We start from the raw sequence: 21310 nt of genomic DNA on the forward strand, positions 1-21310 counted from the left end.
GCCACACCAGCATTTGAACAGTAAGGTTCTCCAATGAAGACATCGTTAACTAAGTATAAAATTGTGAACTAGGGAACCAAAAGGGTGAAAGGAGAATTCTAAGATGTCACTGACGTAGGAAGCAGCTCCGACCCGCAAGGGAGGCCGAGGGAACAAAGGAAGAAGCTGGAAGGAGGAAAAGCTAGAGACTTGGGGGAGGAGCCCATGTTGTTCAAACTCAGGCCTCTGAGGCGGACACTGCCCACTGGTGCTGACATCTCCGAGAGGAGGGGCTCGGGGGGCCAGGCACAGATCCCTCCCGAGGAGGGGATGTCTTGCTGGCAGAGCCAAACCGTGAGCACCCGGCAAAACAGAAATGTAGTTTGCGGAGTCCCAGCACCAGTGTCACAGAGCAGCGCATGGACGGGCGGGCGTGGGGCTGAGAGAACACGTGAATAACTGGACAACTACTTAACAACTGGCACAAGTCCTTTCTGACAACTGAGCACATCCCAGGACAGCGTCTCAACTTTAAGGTGCATACGAGTTCCCCGGGCCTAAGCTTCTGCATCTCTGACAAGCTCCCAGGGATGCTCTCATTTGAGCGGCGAGATCCTAGGAGGCCCTGAAGCAACTGGCGCTTGCGCCTTCCTGTTAAGTGTGGAGAGCAGCCCTTTGCAGCACTCCTCTCTGGTCAGCTGTGTCCTTGCGCCACCCTTGGGGCAGGCATGTGGCGTGCCTTCCTTTCCCACCTTCCTTACTCTGGGGCTTTCTCATTTCTTTCCTCTGCATCAAATTTGCCAGGACTTCGCTGGCCGATGGGGATTCAGAGAGTTCCCAGGGGATTCAGAGGGTTCGCCTGGCCTCTCCTAAATGATATTAACATTTTAACTTGAGCCATTTCATGCCTTCGGTCAAATAGGAATACAGGAAGGGGCTCATCTGGGCTAATCTCAGGTGATTTGTCCCACGTAACTGAAGATGACGGGTGTCTACTCTCCAATTTTCTGTTTAAGAGGCGAGGAAGAATCCCAAACTCACACATGATCTCCACACAGGCTCTCCGTGCCAGAGCCATCTTTTCCTAAGGGGATCATGTTACCCAATGAGTTTGAGGAGAAAGTAGATTGTCCCCAAACAGTCTGAATGATAAGACCACGCTTCATAAATTGAAGATATGACAAACAGGGTGGTGGCCACAGCCCAGAAGTGGAAATCTGGGAACATCTTGAGGAAACACCAGCCAAAGAATGAACTCGAAGCAGCCATGGCCAATATCAGCTCTTGGAAGCCTGCTATGGGATCTCAGTAGCTCCATAGCTGGACCTAGCTCCCCAGTTCTCTCCGCAGTGGGTATTTGAAGCTGGCCTTACACTTCCTTATCACAAGAGAGCTCTCACAAGACAGCGATTACAAAGGTGAGCAGGCAGTGAGAAACAAATTCTGCGATTCAGATACGCCAAGGCGCGTGCTTCTCATGACGCTGTCCATAGAAAACCTTTCCTCCTGGCATCTGAAATGACAGTGTTCCGATACCTTTCCCCATTCATGTATTAGGAACATTATTTTATGTTTGATCACCATGGCCTTCTGAAACAGGAGCAAGAATGGCTTTTTGTGGACTGATTTTACAAATGACAGAACTGGGCAAAGACACGTTCAATGACTTTCCAGAGTCCCATGGTGGCAAAATAGTGATCTAGTCCCCTGGCTAGAGAGACAAGTGCTCCAAAGACCCTGGAAATATGGCTGCTTAATTCTGGAGCCCATTGTTTTATACCAGGGGTCAGCAAACTTGTTCTATAAAGTGTTCAGTAGTAAATATTTTTGGCTCTGTGGGCCATATGGTCTCAGAAGCAACTACTCACCTCTGCCATTGTGGCGTGAAAGCAGCCGTAGATGGTGTGTAAACAAATACACTTGGCTATCTTCCAACAAAACTGGATTTATGAAAACAGGCAGAGGGCTGGATTTGGCCAGAAGGCTGTAGTTTGCTGACTCCTGCTTTATACCAATGGCAAAAGTAGAAAATGTGATCATGCACTTGATTTAATTCTTATAGGGACAGAAGAGAATCTGAGACAGAAAGGAAGATGGGAGGTGCAGGGGAGACACCGGGGGCAATAGGAGAGTTGGGTGAGAAGGGGGAATAGAAGATAGACACGGGGTGTCGATGGAAGGAGACAAGAGATGAAAAGAAAACGAGAAAAAGAAGGAATACCTGTTAAAACAACTTCAAATTTTTCTGAGACCAGTAAGATAAAAGATAAGTGAGTTTTGAGGCTTATCCAGGGCTGTGTGAAAGCCAAGGAAATTTTATCATAGTTTTTCCATGTGAGATGAATTCACTTTCCTCATTTTCTCTTCAAATTGCACACTTAATCAGGGCAGGCACAACGAAGTCTGTTGATATCAAATCACTGTCAAGTTATGCCTCTGTAAAAAGAATTGTCCAGCTGACTCTGTCAGCTGGCTGACAACAATTTGGAAATACCTAATTTATGACCAGGAATGATGAAATCTAGAAAATATTTTCTAAGAAAGAAACATGTTTTAGCTGCCCGATAGCAAAACAAGTCCTTTGTTATTAATGCACTGATGCTATGACGTCTTTACTCTTTCAAAGATTAAAGAGTTCTTTTGGTAGATAACAAGTACCTGGTATTGCTAAAGATTTCAGAAGGTTTTGGAGACAGTTCTTATTGTTTTGCAAACATATCCTGCTTCTACGTACTTTGAAAGATGATTTCAGATCTCTTTAAAGAAGCTTTCTTCTTGGTAGTTTCCTAATTGGCTTTATTGCTTTCCAATGCCAGCAAGAATACTACCTGAGCCAGCAGCACAAAGGCTTCAAAACATTTGAAGAAGCAATTCGAGTTGCTACTTAAAAGAATATGTTTTCTAAAAAACACAGGAACCTAGGTGCTGGGAAATTGCATGACTGTGGAGAGCGAGCTGAATCACATAGGACATGAATCATGGCTGCACTGTTTTGTACTCCTCCACTTTCGAGTTCTGGAATATGCTGTGTGTCCAGAGCCCTGTGGGTGGTGATGGCTCCTCTTGCTGGGGGCGGTGATGTGCAATAGTTATGGGCACAGACACCCTTGGCTTGACTCCCAGCTCTGCCAATTGCTGGGCGGGCAATATTAGAAGAGTTAGTCTGCCTGCGGCTCACCTTTTCCATCTGTAAAATGGACATGGTGACATCAGTATCTACCTTAAAGAATCTTTTCAAAGATTGAGTGAATTAAAATACATATGAGCACTTAGGAGAATGCCTATAGAAAGCACTCAGTATGTTATTATTATTATTAATGAGGAATAGAGAAAAACCATAATGAATCAGATTTTCTTTTGAAAGGCTGTCACCTATGGAATAGTGTGTGTGTGTGTGTGTGTGTGTGTGTGTGTGTGTGTGTGTGTGTGTGTCCGCCAGGCTGTTAAATGTTAGCATTGTAAAGCTTTATAATGTATACATGTATGCAAAATTGCCATGACAGTTTTTGGGCAGAGGTGGTAGCGTAGCTAATGAGGTTCTCATCAAAGCACAGTTATTGCTGATTGAAAGCTGCCATGACTATCAATGTATTGATAGGTGAGATTGATTGGATTTAAGTGTTAAGCTTTAGCCCACACATTTCCTCCGAGCTCTAGACCCCTTTCGGATATTAAAGGTACCTCAAACTCAATGTATCCCAAACTCATCTCAAACTTAGTTCAATTCCAGCATAACTTAACTTAGTGAATGCACCATTGTCTGTCCAGTTTTGCAAACCAGAAACGTGGAGTCCTATTTGACCCTTCTCTATTTCTCACTGCATCTAACCCACCATCTTGCCAATTTTACCTCCTGCATATCTCTCAAATGTGGGCCTATCTTTCCATTACCATTATGGAGAACCATTGTAATCCAAGCTACAAATATCTCACATAGACTATGTTAGCCTCCTAATTGGCTTGCAACCATACATTCTTTTCCCCAGGAAATCCATTCTTCTCAAAACCCAGATTCAGTTCTATTCTTGTAACTGACATCCACTTAAGCAACCTGCTGGATTTACCAGTGCTCTCCAGCGACACCCTCTGTAAAACACACTGTCCATGCCCACAGCACGCTGCTCGCTCATTGCTAGCAGGCTACTCTCCAGGACGCGCAGGTATTTCTCCTCCTACCAATTGAGCTGTATGTTTACTAAGAGTCTCTAACCTGTTTTTGTCAGTTTTTAAAACAATTACCAAATTTAATGAAGTATTATGTAAGCTGATGAAATATGAACACATTCCTATTTCAGAAGGTTTTTTTCCTCTGAAAACTAGGTTGGATGCTTTGGGAAGACTCAATAAAGATAGATTGCTATAAAGAAAATTGTTCAATTAAGTATAAGTGAGAAAAATGCAAAAAATTTCATAAAACTCTAGAGTAATTCTGCCCTCAAAATTCTTTGCAAGTGTATTTCAGTTCTTTATTTAAGGAAACTGAATTGGAAAATTGCAGTCAACACATTATGGATAAGAAAGAGGCCAAGGAAAGACATTCACGTAACCCATACTTAAAGACAAAGTTTGGATCTTCATGGAGAGACTGATGAATGAATGCATATTTCAAATAAAATGTGAAAGGTATGCATGTGTCATTTTAAATGATTCTTATTTTATGGAGCTTTTCCAACCAACTGCTTAATTTTTCTGTATGGATTACATAGTATGCCTTGAACTTCATATATCTGAATTCTTCTCTTCTCTTAGATTATACACCAAACATCCTTAAAATGGCCGATAAGGTCTGGTCTAGATGACCTGGAACCTCAAGGTCATCTTGAGCCTTGCCTGCCCCTCCCCTGACCTGGTACTAGCCAGTGCCGCCTTCTTTCACAGGGACTTTCCATGTGCCTTTCCCTCTGCCCAGAGCACTCACCCCTTCCCTCTTCATCCCTCAGATCATTCCCTGAGGTGGTCAGATCCTTGTGGTGTTTGCTTTCGTCACGTCACTTAACTCTTCATCATCACTTTTAGCACAGCTGCAATTTTACATTTGTTTTGTGGTTACTTGACTAGTATCTGCTGTATTAGTTTCCTAGGGCTGCCGGGACAAACTGCCACAAGCTTGGTGGCTTAAAAACCCAGAATCTGTTCTCTCGCAGTTCTGGAGGCCAGAAGACTCAAAGCAAGGTGTGAACAGGGCCACGATAACTCTGAAGGCTGTAGGGGAGAATCCTTCCTTGCCTCTTCCAGTTCTGGTGGCTCCTGACTTGTGGCTGCACCATTCCAATCTCTGCCTTCCTCTTCACATGACCTACCCTGGGTCTCAAGAGTGTTCCTGTTCTGCCTCTTAGGACACTGATTGGATTTCGGGCCCACCCCAACCTAGGGCGATCTCACCTTAATTATATCTGCAAAGACTTTTTTTTCCAAGTAAGGTCATACTCACAAGTTCAGGCAGACATATCTTTGGGGGGCCACTACTCAACCCACTAGATCTACCTACCCCACTAGACTCTAAGTTTCACAATGGCAGAAATTATTTGTCTTTGCCTATTGCAACACTCGACACATAGTAGGTACTTAGTAAATATTTGTTCTTTGAATAAATGGAATAAATGTGTAGTCTCTAAACTGATGATTAAAATTATTAATCCGTCAAATGGAAGTGTTCGACTCCTGACACGCTAATATAAATACGCTGATCACATTTTAAAGTACTGTAAACTCATTCATTTCTAGAAAACTTCTATTGCTCCACAAAGTCAGTACCTGCTATTTTGTAAGTGTACCAAACCCTCCTTTCAAATCAACTGACCACCTATTTCACAATCTTGGAAAATAAAGCTTTAAAATCTAAGATCTAATTCCTTCTGGTTTATTATTATTCATTTAAAATTTTTAATAGGGTCTATTTACACTGGCCCAGCTAGCACTGAGTGACAAAGAGATCTATGGGGATAACAGGAGAAAAGGAGTGACACGAGGCAACACTAACAGCTAGAAACCACATTATAAATACCCCAAAGCAAATGTCCTTTCAATAGAGTATCGTAGAGTTATACATTTCTGGATGGTGTTATTATTTATTATGATTGTTACAGCTTCTAGTAATACATGGAAGTTTTACTTAGGGACAAAGGGAAAAAACCCTCAACAACCCCAAAATACACCCCCATCCCAAAAGTTAGAAGCCCAGGCTGCCCATTTTATTAAAGTTTTTGCCTTGAGTTAAATGCGGCACAGCCAGGGTGGTTTCAGCATTGAATTTATACATCCTACAATTAAAGAAAAGTGTATTTATACTCTAAGCTGTGCCTAGATTTCCAGACATTGCTTGGCACTCTGGAATTTAAGAGAACAACAAGAGAGGCAGCATAAGTAATAGAGGTGTCATTATTATTATTATTATTACTATTTGCCTCACTACATGTCATGCGAGATCTTAGTTCCCCGACCAGGGATCGAACCCATGCCTGCAGTGGAAGCATGGACTCTTAACCACTGGACCACCAGGGAAGCCCCTAGAGGTATCATTATCGATCCCTTTCATAAAGCAGGTCCCTGTCAGGTGAGGTTACAGCTGACTAAAAGTCAAAGTCACTGGATCATGGAGTCCTATCTTCTTCCTGATGAGAACCAACTATCAATTTCTATGACATCTTTTGGCTGATAGATATGGGAGTGGGCTGTTAGCCTCGTTTTCATTCCCAGAGCTACAGGGAGGAGGAGCTTGGAAACCAACCAGGAAAGGCTGTAGTGTCCATTAGCAGATAACGACAATAGCAATTTACCATTTATTGAGCATCTAGGAGTTCCCAAGCACCTATATGATAGCAAATTTTCCTAACAACCTGATATGGTAGAGATTCCTAGGCTCAATTTACAAACAGGGAAACCAAGGCTCAGAGAGGTTAAGAAACTGGCCCTAAGTCACACAACTAGCAAACATCTCTTAGGACTGGGACACAGCCTGTCTTGCCTCCAAAGTCCCATGTTTTCTATTTTTTTTAATTAATTAAATTATTGGCTGCGTTGGGTCTTCGCTGAGGTGCGTGGGCTTTCTCTAGTTGCGGAGAGCGGGGGCTACCCTTTGCTGCGGTGCGCGGGCTTCTCATTGTGGTGGCTTCTCTTGTTGCGGAGCACGAGCTCTAGAGTGCACAGGCTTCAGTAGTTGCGGCACAAGGGCTCAGTAGTTGTGGCTCGCAGGCTCTAGAGCACAGGCTCAGTAGTTGTGGTGCACAGGCTTAGTTGCTCCGCGGCACGTGGGATCTTCCCAGACCAGGGCTCAAACCCGTGTCCCCTGCATTGGCAGACGGATTCTTAACCACTGCGCCACCAGGGAAGTGCCCAAAGCCACACGTTTTCTACTTTGCCAAGCTACCTTCCAGAGTTCGCTCTCTAAGGAAAAGGGCTAGTTCGTTGGTGATTAATTGCTAAAATAGCCTCAGATAGCACCTGGGTTTCTTACTTTTCAAACCGAGATATCCGCACCACAAGACCTACGAGGTGACATGCCAGGGTAAGCAGAACCACATAATAAACCTGATGCATCTGTAATGTCAAGTCATTCATGATGCATGTTTGTGTAAAAATAAAAAGTTTAATATGAAACAAGATTAAAAATATATTTCCTGCTTTTGGAAACTGCTTTGGGTTAAACCATCAGATATCAGGTACGGGGAACAAAGCAATCACATTCATCCTTCTCTACCTTTAGAAGGACTTCTATAGGAAAGTTTGAGAACTACTGCAGTAGTATGGGAAAACTTAGTGGTGTGGGTGTATCAGTCAGTGATCGGTCAGGAAGACAGTGTCCGTTCTAGGTCTTTCAGAGGGAATTCAGTACAGGAAATGGCTTACAAAAGTGTTGGCAAGGCACAAAGAGCACAAGGGAAAGGTGAAGAATCCCTGAAAGTAGTAACTGCAGGAAGCTACCCCAAAGACTGGAGGAACCATTGCTAGGACTGGAGGAGCAAAAGGAAAGAGGTGGCGTTACCAGAGCTGAAGGGCACATTAGTCCGTGAAATCGTTCAAACATTGCTGATGCTTTTGGAATCCTGGTCACTCCTGAGAACACCAAAGGCCACTGGAGCCTGTAGCTGTCCCTGATGTCAGATCTGCTACTTTCACTGTAGCCCTCAGTTGCTGGCAGCCACCAGCAATTGTCCATGACCACAGTTGCTGGAAAGACAGAAGGCCACCTGCTGTGCCAATGATACCACCAGAAGCCGGAGAAAAATAACTTCTCCCTTTCTTCCACCTTGCAATTCTGTCATTCTCTCCCATTGGCAGAACGCAACCAGAGGCCAACAGGCAAGGGAGTCTGGGAAATGTAGTTTGCAGGTTTCCAGTCTCCTCCAATAAAGAGATGAGTGAAGAAGAGTGGGAATGATCCAATCAGGCAATTGAAGAGCCATGGCCTATTACGTTGTTATTAATCTAATGTATTTCCATGAAGGCTTACCTTCTGTTTCTTCTCCAAGGATGGTAATGAATATGTATGTCATCTGAGAGGGGTAAATATAAGTATTCCTTGCTTTCCCAAATCCATTTGGCTTCTGCTTTCAGACAGTGAGAGTTTAGATAAGTTCAGATAGTGAGGGACACCTCTTTCTTTTTTTAAAAGCGACCAGCCTTTATTAAAAGTTCCAGTGTCGAGCCTCACACACAGAGTCAGGGAAGGGCCAAAGCCATCCAATGGTTTCACTTCTAGGTCCAGCAAGTAGTAACATGATGGTCCCGATGAGAATAATTTCCTTAGGGAAGGGTTTCACACTCTCTACCGTACAGTTAATATGTATTCTGCAAAAAACAAACTTTCCATGGGCCAATATTTTCTTTTTGGTAAATGATGTACACTACAGCCTCCTCTCCGTTTTTTTGTGTTTTTTGCATTTGCATCAATTCTTTCCCCCTCAGCTTTACCGAGATATAACTGACATATAACACTGTGTAAATATAAGGTGTACAATGTGATGATTTGATGTACATATCTTCAGTTGACCCTTGAACAACCAAGGTTAATCCACGTATAATTCAGTTGGCCCTCTGTATTCGCGGTTCCACTTCTGCGGATTCAACCAACCATGGACCGTGCAGTATTGTAGCATTTACTATTTTTTATTTTTTTGGACTTCGGTACAATCATTCTTTTTTTTTTTTTTAACGTTTCTACTGGAGTATATCTGCATATATGTAGACCTGAGCAGTTCAAACCTGCACTGTTCAAGGGTCAACTCTACTGTGAGATGGTTAGCACATAATGTTAATTAACACATCCGTATCTATCACCTCACATAGTTACCTTTCTTTTTGTGGTGAGAAATTTTAAGACTGATTCTCTTAGCAACTTTCAAGCATACAACACAGTATTATTAACTGTATCACCATGCTCTACAGCCCTCTTTGTATAGCTTTGCAATACACACATACATTTGAGGCTTTGAGAAGTTCTGCAGGAGACAACCCAGTTTAACTTGATCTTATTTGATCCTGGAAACCTCTTTTCACTACCAGCTGGCAGGGCCCTATGACCTGCTGCCATGGGGAATCACCACCAGGGAGGGCTGTCTCAGCCAAATTGTGATGTGTCCAAATTTTCTTTCAGGGAAGCATAATGTTAGCTCTGAACTTCATTCCTTGGCTCCAGATCTCCTTGCTTTGTAACTTTGGCAAATTATTTTTCACCCTCTGAGCCTTCATCTCTTCATCTACAGAAGGGGGGAAATAATATCTACTTCACAGGCTTATTCTAAAGACTAAGTGAGATTACATGAAAACTCTATGGTAGGGGCTTCCCTGGATTAAGAATCCACCTGCCAATGCAGGGGACACGGGTTCGAGCCCTGGTCCAGGAAGATCCCACATGCCGCGGAGCAACTAAGCCCGTGTGCCACAACTACTGAGCCTGCGCTCTAGAGCCCGCGAGCCACAACTACTGAGCCCATGTGCCACAGCTACTGAATCTTGTGCGCCTAGAGCCCGTGCTGCGCAAGAAGAGAAGCCACCGCGATGAGAAGCCCGCGCACCACAACGAAGAGTAGCCCCCGTTCTCCGCAACTAGAGAAAGCCCGTGCACAGCAACAAAAACCCAACGCAGCCAGAAGTAAATAAATAAATAAATAAAGACAAAGTTCCATTAAAGAAAAAACTCTATGGCAAAGTATAAAGTACCACACAAACATAAGGACTCCAGGCTTCTCTAAGGTCTGTTTGAGGTCCCCAACTCATAAGGCTGCTCAGGACGCCTCTCCGCAGCAGCCCCTCTTGGGCAGAGTCTCCATCCTGCAGCCCTTTCTTCACCTTCCTGTGATTCAATGCTTACCTGGGGCTTATCACCCTCTTCCAGCTGCAGCTCTCAGGTGAATCCTGACAGACGTAACTGATTCACCTGTCCCTCTTCTCTGTCTCCCTCTGAACCATCCTTGACACTGTTGCTACAGACATCATTCTAAAATCAGATTTCTGATCTTTCCATTCCCATTCTTAAAATAAAACTTTCATTGACTTCCCTCTGACATCAAATCCATTGACATCAAGTCCAATTGTTCTTAGGTAGACAATTAAGACACTTTTCTAACCTCAAATGCCCCTCACCTCCAGCACCAAAGTTCTAGGCATACAGTCCATCCCTTGTTCTCTATTAAAACTCTAAGAGACCTGGGTTCAAATTCTGACAGAGCCATTTATTAGCTATGTGAACTTGGACATGTTACTCAACCTCTCTGTGCCTCAGATTTTCTCCTGTGGAAAAGGTGATAATCATAATACTTATTTTATGGGATTGCTTTTTAGGATTACATGATGTAATGTATATTAAGTTCTTAGGACTATGCCTGGCATTGTTAAGTGGTCAAGAAATGTCAGCTATTTACTATTACTATTTTTGTTACTATTAGAAACTTATAATTTTCTTTCTCTCCTTCTGCTGCTTCTTCATCTGGGTATGCCCTTCATCTTAGCTCCACCATTTAAAATCTGACTCATTTGTTTTAAATGTAACTTTAGCAAATTATTTCAGCTCTCAGCCTTCATTTGCTCATTTATAAAATAGAGAAAGTCATATATACTTTATGTCACATATACTCATTTATAGTATTCATCTCCATTTTGATACGCCCTGAATGCTACAACCTCATAAGACTTGGTATTTCATTTTTGGTATTTGTCATATCATGGTATCATTATAATTTACCTTGTTATTTCTGTACATGTGTAGATTGGAATCTTCTTAAATGTAAACTGGGGTTTCCCTGTTGGCGCAGTAGTTAAGAGTCCACCTGCCAATGCAGGGGACGCGGGTTTGGGCCCTGGTCCGGGAAGATCCCACATGCTGCGGAGCAACTGAGCCCGTGCGATACAACTACTGAGCCTGCACTCTAGAGCCCGCGAGCCACAACTACTGAACCCACGCGCCTAGAGCCCATGCTCCGCAACAAGAGTAGCCACCGCAATGAGAAGCCCGCACACCGCAACGAAGAGTAGCCCCAGCTCGCCGCAACTAGAGAAAGCCAGCGCGTAGCAATGAAGACCCAACACAGCCGAAAATAAAATAAATAAATTAAAACAAACAAACAAAAACAAAATAGAGGTAAAAATCACACTTAAAATGTAAACTGATGTGTTCAGCTGGCACAGTGCAAGGTAGCAGAGTGAGTTTGCCGAATTGAGCTGAAACCCTGATTCATAACACAGGTTTAGTTGATAACATGGGTTACTGTATTCTATCTGCACATTTCTTTACCCCAGGAAAGGAATCTCCAAAGGTGGAATTTCAGCCTTCACTGAATAGGCTACTGGTGTAGACCAGTGTTACTCAAAGGGTGGTCCCCACACCAGCAGCATCAGCATTAACTGAGGGCTTTGTTAGAGCTGCCGCATCTTGAGCTCCAGCCCAGACCTGCCGAATCAGATTCTCTGAGGGTGGGTAGGAATCTGCATTTTGATTCCTACTTTGCTAAAGTCTCATGTGTGCTAAAGTCTGAGAGGCACTGTGACAGAAAGTTTGAAGGAAGAAATCTTAATTTTCTACATCTGACATTTTATAGAGGAGTGTCTATTTGTAACACCTATTTAATCAAGGGCAACTTAAGCAAATTTCTTGGAATCTGAGAGCATTTTCTCTAGTTCCCCAAGGTGTGAGGAGCAGTAAATTTTATTAGTTTATTCTATCTGTGGCAAATTTTAATTTAAAGAAGAAAAAGAGGGACTTCCCTGGTGGTCCAGTGGTAAAGAATCCGCCTTACAGTGCAGGGGATGCGGGTTTGATCCCTGGTCGGGGAACTAAGATCCCACGTGCCGCGGGGCAACTAAGCCCGCGTGCCACAACTACTGAGCTCGCGTGCCTCAATGAGAGAGCCCACGTGCCTCAAACTACTGAGCCCAAGCGCCCTGGAGCCCGTGCACCACAACTAGAGAAGAGAAAACCTGCACGCCACAACTCGAGAGAAGCCTGCGGGCCACAACAGAGAGCCTGTGCGCCACAACTAAGACTCAATGCAGCCATAAATAAATAAATAAAAATATTTTTTAAAAAAAGAAAGAAAAAGATAAAAGTGTAAGAGAAAAACAAAAAGACCCAGCACCCCTGGTACTTTGTTAATCAAGTCTATAAAACCGTGACTTGTTTTTGCAAGAATGTGAGGCTGTTGACCGTATCCTCCATAAAAGGGTTCTCCCAAACTGTTAAATGAGAGAAAATATCTTAGGCTGTCTCTTTTTGTACTTTAAAGGCTTTATCCTTCCATATTGAAAATGGGGATTATATATTGCAAACAGTAATGGTCTGCGGCTGGAACCTGTTATAAACGTTGTCTTCTTGGCTGCAGGGAGACATATTGTGACTTCTCGGGTTGTCAGAAAGCCCTTCTTCTTGCAAATGGCAGCACTTCACAGAGACTTTTACATGGTACAGTTTATAATTTCCATGGGTGATCTGTTATTTTAAAATACCAAGAGGAAGATTGAGAATGTGTTGACACAAAAACGGCACCAACCAATGCCCTTTGGCCCTCCTAAACTTGAACCAGAAAGCTCCCTCGCCTTTTAAGGAAGATTATAATCTGCCAAAATAGAAAAAAGGGTTACAAAAGGATTATGTGCTATAATAAGTTTAGGACAATCCAGAATTTTCCTCAAGCAATTACAGACTGCCGCATGATTTGTTTACACGTGTTTGCCCTGACTGGGTAATTTGGGCATAGGTTGTTTCTAATAAAAGAGTAGGACAAAGGATGGCTAGCTCTGGAAACACTTGTGCCCCAAAGTTTGATCTGTTCCTGAATTTTGGACCATTTTGGGGTCTCATCCTTTGGTGGATTTCCAGTGGAATAAATTATACAAGGCTTTGTGAAACACGTGTGACCTAAGGATGCTGGACTTGGCTAAGTAGATAGAACTAAGTGGGATTAATTGAATTAATATTTGTAAAGCACATTGCATAACGCCTGGCACACAGCAAGTGCTATATAAATGTTTGACAAATAAATGAGAAGCTCTACTTTGAACTAAGGAAAGTTTTATTTGGGCTTCGAGGAAGATTTTGGATTCGAAAATGGATGGATCTCAAAAGAACAGATATAATGGGGTCCGGACTGTAGACTCCACAGTTCCGTTGGCACCAATAGCGTTTTCTGCTCATGGCTGCCATGTACACCAGATGTTGACCTGAAATTCGTTGTGGCAATGCAGAGGGGCAGAAAGCACATTGCATTCGTGGTCTCTTTCGAGACAGCATCACCACTTATTAGTTTGGGACTTTGGGTAAGTCGCTTCACCTCTCCCTGTTCCTCATATTTCTTAGATGTAGAGGCTCACATGAGATAACAGGGCTGAAGAGCTTTGTAAACTTGAAAGCACTATCCATGTGGATGGTTTTATCCTAAGATATTCATTTCCAGCACAACCCCCAGGGGCAGCCCACATAGTTGGTGAGTCACTGGGGTTGAACAGCTAAGAGCTAACACATTTCCCACAGAGGTAGGGAAAGGCCATAGCAGGAATCTCAGGAAACTCCCTTTGGGTGAAACGGCGGCGCGGAGGGAGGGAAGGGAATTCATCAATGACTACCATTGAAACCTTATCAGAAGGGTTATCTAAGATACTTCAGAAGTGTCTTCTTCACCCACAATAAAAGAAGTTCATGGAAATCATCTATTGTAATTGTCCCTGCTTCTTGTCTGTCCAGCATCCATTCTGCCCTCTTTTCTACCAGAACCTTACACTTTTTCAGCCATGTGTCCCAGGGGAAGCTAATCCCATCCACATCTTCAGGGATAGCCTGGTTGGTTTAAGATTATTCCCATTCCCCTTAGACGGACATGAAACCTAATCTGGCCAGTGAGATACAGGAAAGCCTACTGGGAGTCTTCTGGAAAAAGTTTCCTCACTCCCAAGAGAGAGCCACAAAAGAGATCATCTCTCTTCTTCTCTGGAGTTGCTGTGCCTGGAAGGGATGTCTGGAACTGCCACAGTCATCTCGCTGCTTGCCTGAGGCTGTAGCTAACACCTAGGACGTTGGAAGAGAAAGATGCTAAGGGGTGGAAGTGGATGGGGTGTGTCTGTGGGGGTGAAGTTGAAGACACCGTGAGCCGAAATCACCCCAATTGACACAGAACTTCCCATATGTTCTCTCATCAATCATCACAGCCATCTTTGAGGTACGTGGCCTTAGCCTTGCTGCACGGGACGAGGAAAACAAGAGGTTAAATCGCTCAGGGTCACCCAACACGTAGGTGAAGATTTATAACTCAAACTGAGATCTGTTCAACTTCAAAGGCTGTGCTCAAGTTGTTGTTGTGGTCTCCTAAACCTTGCCTCAGATGAAAAATGGTCAAGAGGCCGTCTATTTACTGTGGCCATGAAACTAGCAGAGCCTGGGAGTTGGACAGCCTGAGTTTTTTTTTTTTTTTTTTTTCAGTGTTGGCTTTGCTGCCCAACATCTGACCTTTCTGGACCTCTATTTCATCATGTGTAAGACAGTTGGACCAGATGTTTACTGAGGTTCTTTTTGGCTCTAAGATCTTTTGAAATGCTTGGTAAACCACAGGGAGGGATAAGAGAAAATAAATAACATACATTCGGTATCTTGAGAAAGGGTGCTGGGCAGGATTTCCCCTCTCAGCCTGAGGTTCAGGGTTACAATGCATCAGTGATGTTGCCAAAGAGCAACAGAAGGTTCCATGTGGCATTGAACAGGACAAGCCGAAACCAGATAAGAGTCCTTGCTATGGCAAGAGGGACAGAGCTGAGACCAGAAGAGAGCTGTTTTCTGTACGGTCGTCCTGAGCAATGTAGCCAGTTGGATTGCTAAGTCCCTGACGAGGAAGTTAGATTCTGAAGGGCATTCGTGCTTTCATTTTCTTCTTATTCCTACAGTGGGTAAAACAGGGCAGGGCATGGTGTGCCAGGCACTTTTAAATACTTCTGCTCCCTTCTTATTGCTAGAAAAGTTGTTTCTGCGATACCATCACCAGAGATAGAACCCATCAAGGCCAAGTCCTACCCCTAATTGAGTTCCTGCTATTTGAGGTAGTGTGTCTGCCTATTTGGCCTGCTTTTCTTCTTCAAAGCCACTTTTCATTCTGTCTGTAAGAAATTCTGGGGGCTGGGGGAAGAGCTGGATGTCCCTGGAGCAGTGGTCCCCCCAGACCAGCACTTCCCGAACGGTAGTAAGCACGCAAGTCCCCTGAGGAGCTTGTTCAAAAGCAACTTCTGATGCAGTAGATCTGGAGTGGGGCCTGAGATTCTGCAAGTCTAAGTTCCCAGGTGATGCCGATGTTGCTGGGCCCCAGAGTAGCAAGGCTCCAGATCTACACTAGATGGTGGTCACATCTATTTATGCCATACAACTAAAAATTACCATTCTTGAGAGGTTTCAGAACTTCAACTGTAACACATCAATGTCCCTAAAAGCGTTATTTACAATTGCCAAGTTATGGAAGCAACCTACGTGTCCATCAACAGATGAATGGATAAAGAAGCTGTGAGATATATATATATATATATATATATATATATATATATACACATACACATACATATATATCATGGAATACAACTCAGCCATAAAAATGAAATTTTGCCATTTGCAGTAACGTGGATGGACTCGGAGGCCATTATGCTAAGTGAAATAAGTCAGAGAAAGACAAATTCGGTATATCACTTATATGGGGAATTGACAAAATACAACAAACTAGTGTATAAAACAAAAAAGCAGCAGACTCACAGATACAGAGAACGAAGTAGTGGTTACCAGTGGGGCAGGGGGTGGAGGTGGGAAATAGAGGGGTAGGTGGAAAAAAAGGGTTATTATGGGATTACATGAAATCATGTGTGTGAAACTTTTGAAAATTGTTAAGCACTAGAGAATTTTAAAAATCATTCAATAAAAAAAATAAAAATTAAAAAACCCTCAGAAAAAAAAACTTCAATTGTATATTAGCCAGAAAAAGTCCCAGTAAACTAAGTCAGAGTATTCCAGAATGAGAGAGCAATTCAGTGACTTTTTTTTCACATGAGAGTGAAGTCAGAAACATCTGTGCACATTCATCTGGATGGATGCGATGCAGTGTTTTCTAGTTCCTGAACTGTGGCAAATACTGATGTGCATATCAGAAGCCATGATTCTGAGGGACAGACTGACTTCAAGGTTTAGGGAAACCAAGCAGCTTCCCAAGCTCAAGAAAAACTGCATTTGGAGAAGCTTCAGGCCAAGTTTGACAGGGACTGCCCACTTCCTGCTTCCAGAACTCAAATGGCCAGATTTTCTTGGGTCTCAATCCTGTTGGAGGCTCAGTCTCAGGGCCCATCCGGATGATCTCCAAAGGCCACATCTGTGGCTTTGCTCCCACCCACATCTGTGATCTTTCTCACTTGCCGCTTCCCTTAGACGCTCAATGATTCCCAGGCGCTCCCCGCGCATGCTGCTCAGGGCCTAGCCCGGCATGTAGAAGGACCAGGTGGACGAGCCTGTGTATATCCCTTGGAGGGTCCAGCCCCTGGATGAACTTGTGCAGAGCAGGTTCCAGAGAAGAGCAATCCTTTTGTGATGTCAGGGGCTGGCAAATTGGTTTTCCAAGTTCAATAATGACCTGATTATTTCCAGCTCGAAAACACCCATGCATTATTGGCTTCCTGACAATACTTTTTAGTTGAAAGTTTCTAGGAAGATAGCTTTCTGAGTGTTTGGCATGGTGCATCTTTTTGGTCAGAATGTTACTTTACATGGTCAGTATCGTGACTACAGGATTTGTAATAAATGCCAACTGTGTCAGACTATAAATTCCTGTAATGTCTTCTTATAGTTGAGAGAAGGGGAGAAGAAGTACAGCACAGAGAATTTTGGTCACCGCTTGCTGAGTAACGAACTACCCTACAACTTAGTGGTTTCAAGCAATAGCTATTTTACTTGCTTATGATTTTGTGGGTCAGGAATCTGGAAAGGCACCGTGGGGCTGGCTTGTCTCTGCTCTACAATGTCTGGGTCCTCAGCTCGGTGGCTTGAACGACTGGGAACTGGATGAGATGGCTCAGTTGGGGTCATAATCCTGGGCTCTCAGTTCTTTGCCACGTGACTGCTCCACATGGCTAGCTAGGCCATCCCACAGTGGTCTCAGAATAGTCACACTTCTGAACTGAGAGCTGGCTTCCCCCTAGACAGTGGAAGCTGCCAGGCCTCTCAAAGGCTTGGCCCAGAACAAGCATATTGTCATTTCCATCACGTTCTACTGGTTCGAAGCAAGTCACAGCGCATGCCTAGATTCAAGGGGAATGGAAATAGAGTTCATCTCTTGATGCGGGGGGGGGGCAAAGAATTTGTGGCCCTCTTTAACCTACCACAGAGAGAAAAGTGGAAAGAAAAATTTTTATTCACGTTCTATCTAGGTTCTTATCAGATTAAGTCAAGCCCAAGCAGCCAACGGAATTAATTCTGTGTGATTCCTCACCTCTTCCTCCCAGGGGCCAATCTTTAACTTTGGGGTAGAATCAGCAAGTGGTCTTTGAACCTTCAGCTATGCAGAGTCACTCAGTCTTAGTTTTCAAAACTTCCATTTCGCTTTTCTGCCTTTTAATAGCAAGACTTTTTCTAGATGAAGGCTTTAAAAAATCATTATATATTTTCTGTTGTTTTCTAAAAATAATTTAAGCAATACAGAAATACATTTTCACTTGCAAAATTATGACACTATTGTAGTATACATAGTAAAATGTAAAAATGCCTCTTCACTTTGACTCTCCATCTACTCACTTTCCCAAAAGTAACAACTACAAATAGTTTATTGTGGCTCCCTTTATACTTTTTCTATACGCATGTATTCAAGCATATGTACATATACTCATAATAGAGTTTTTTTCCCTTCAATGAGATCCTACAGTATGTATCATTCTGCAAGTTGCTTTTTCCATCTACCAATATATCATGATGATAGTTCCATATTCATATGTTTACCCACTGCTTTCTTTTAAACTGCTGTGTATTATTCCAGTGAATTGACATGGCATAATTTATGTAATGACTCCCTTGGTAATGGATCTTTAGTTGTGACTGTTTTTCAATGACAACAAATGGCAACTGAAATAAGTATTCTTGCATGTATACCTTTTTGTAAATGTGCAGATATTTTTAAGATAGCTGGGTCAGAGAGTATGGGCATTTGCAATTTCAATAGTATAGACAGTTGACTCTCAAAATGTGGAGAACCAAATGATATTCCTTCAACGTATTTCTCCATGCCCTTGACAACACTGGCTGTTACTAATGTTTGTAATTCTTCCAGGCTGACTGATGGATGAAAATGACACCTCACCATTGTACTTCTTTCCTATAATAATTGGTTATTTATGTTTCTTTCTCTGAAACATCTTCTATTAAAATCATTTGCCAAGCGAAAAGTATGTTCTTTATAATTTTGCTAAGTATTAGCGGGAGCTCCTCATATATTAATCCTTTATTTCCTAAGGTTAAATTCCCAGATGTGGAATTGCTAGGGCAAAGGATTTATCTGTTACAAAGACTTTTAACATTTCCTAGTTGAGTTGCAGTCAGCTTTCTCAAGTCTTCCTTCAGACTGTACTCTTGGAAGGGAATCATCTCCTCCCACTGATGAGCTGAGTCTCATTTCTGGCCAGTACACAAGCTCTCTACATAAAGGAAATAAAGCTGTGAACTGTACACTAACACATTCTAAGGTTGTTGGTACCCAGCTGTGCTGACTTACTTCACAAATAATTAGCAAACTTCTCCCTGAATGTAGCTGAGCTGAGAGGTGGCTCATTGGTCAGGACAAGAGCTGAGAAAGAACTTTCATTCAATGATTATACACTCTTTCTTGTTCCTGATGATTTAGGAGGCAAATATAGACTCTGGTTAGTGACTGAGCCAGTTGCTGAGTACCTACTACGAACCAGGCACTATTTCAGGCACTGCAGCTTATGATTATGATCTGGAATCTCTAAGGATGTGTTAGATTTCTGAATATGGCAGTCCAGTTGAGGAGGCGCTTTCTGATTTTGTGTGTGCATGACTTGAATTTTATGCTTTATGAGGCTGGGTTACAGAACTGTATCATTTAACTGCTAAGTTTAGCCGACTATTTAGCCTCTGAACCTCAACATGGCTCTTGCGTTCTCACATCAGGTACAAAGACAGTTAAAAGTGTTTCTTGGTTAGACCTAGTTGTAAGTGAAAGAGAAAACATTAGTAAAAGTTGAAAAAGCAGATAACTTGTGGTATGTGGACACGCACAGGAAATAAGCTACTCTGTTACTTGAGAATTTAGAAATTATCTTCTGCATGTAATACATTTTAGACACATTTTAGTAAAAACTGTTTCTCCAGAAACAATTGTGGTTAAATGATTTGTTTCAGGTATCTATCTGCAGCCTTTAAAAAATCTAGAACGCTAAGTTTTGTACCATGAGTGACTGAAGAGTTCTTGCTATCGGAGGTGGTTCTTGCTGGTATTTATTGAGTAGACTAGTGACTTGTTCAGTTGAAATCTCTGAAACAAATGTGGGTACCCTGCACAGACCTAGCCTGAGTGTGTTTGCTGTCGATGCTCATTAATTGAAGGGACATCGCTGATCCCAGTATGATGCAGGCACATGGGGTTTAAAATAAGAAAATGTTATTTGAGTCCTGACTCTCTTCCTAACTGTCACCTTTAGGAAGGCACCTAAATCTCTGAGCCTCATTTTCTTACCTATAAAGTTGTAGAAGCTGGCCACAGAATTTTGTAAAAACCAAACAACTTTTGGATGGGAAGGTACTTTCTAAACAGGAAAGTGCTCTTCCAATGTGTTTATTACTTTTCCATGATAGTAAAAAGAGGGAAATTGCCTTCATTCGTGCATCCATTAACAGTTTCTGATTACCTGCCATGAGCTAGGCATTGGGCTAAGCATGGAATAATGAAATAAACGAGACCTGGTTTCTGCACTGTAGAAGTTGACAGGCCAGTGGAGATGGTGGTCAAGATAACGTCTAGTCCAGTCAATGCTGTGCTGGAGCTGGCTCACTCAGGCTCACAAGAGCTATTAAATTTTCAGGAATTCTGCAAGTGGGTTGTTAAATACAGCCATTATTAAAAATTAAGGTAGAGCTGACACCCATTATTCACGGATTCCACATTTGTGAATTCACTTACTTCCTAAAATTTATTTGTAAGCCCCAAATCAATACTTGGGTCACTTTTGTGGTCATTTGCAGAGCTGTGAAAAACTTGAGTTGCCCGATGTGCACGTTCCCAGCTGAGGTCAAACAAGGCTTTCTTGTTTCAGCTTTCATTCTGTAAACAAGTGTCCTTTTCGTGGTATACTGAGTGCCAGGTTTTCCCACATTTTTATTCTTTTTGTGAGTGATTTCACTGTTTAAAATGGTTTAGGGTAGTGCTGAAGTGCTGTCTAATGTTCCCAAGCACAGAAAGGCTGTGATGTGCTTTACAGAGAAAATACATGCGTTAGATAAGCTTTGTTCAGGCCTGAATTACTGCTGCTGGCCATGAGTCCATTGTTCATGAATCAGTAAGATATATTAAATAAGGTGTCTTTAAACGGAAACACATAAAACAAGGCTACGCATCAATCAGTTCACAAAATGTTTTGACCAGAGGCTTGGAGGAACCTAACCCTGTACTTCCTCTAGAAGCAATGATTTCACATTTGCTAATTCAGTGTTTGCATCGACTTTATAGGACATAACTATCATGAATAATGGGAACTGACTGTATAAACTTATACTAAATATTACACAAAAGGTAACAAATACTCAAAATTCCTCATTTCTTAATGATTTTGCTACATACTGCTATCGTCTATGTTCTTGAGGTTATTTATGTGTGCTGTATCC

The 21310-nt window shown here is 42.6% G+C and overlaps 1 protein-coding gene across 1 annotated transcript in view; it reads right to left on the minus strand.

The window, feature by feature from the left end:
- RPS6KA3 (ribosomal protein S6 kinase A3) overlaps positions 1-21310 on the minus strand; it is a gene marked incomplete at its 5' end in the record, with an annotated part of 313574 nt that overhangs the window by 246426 nt on the left and 45838 nt on the right. The gene's annotated exons all lie outside the window — the stretch shown is intronic.

This window comes from Stenella coeruleoalba (assembly GCF_951394435.1).
Source record: "Stenella coeruleoalba genome assembly, chromosome: X".
NCBI lineage: Eukaryota > Metazoa > Chordata > Mammalia > Artiodactyla > Delphinidae > Stenella > Stenella coeruleoalba.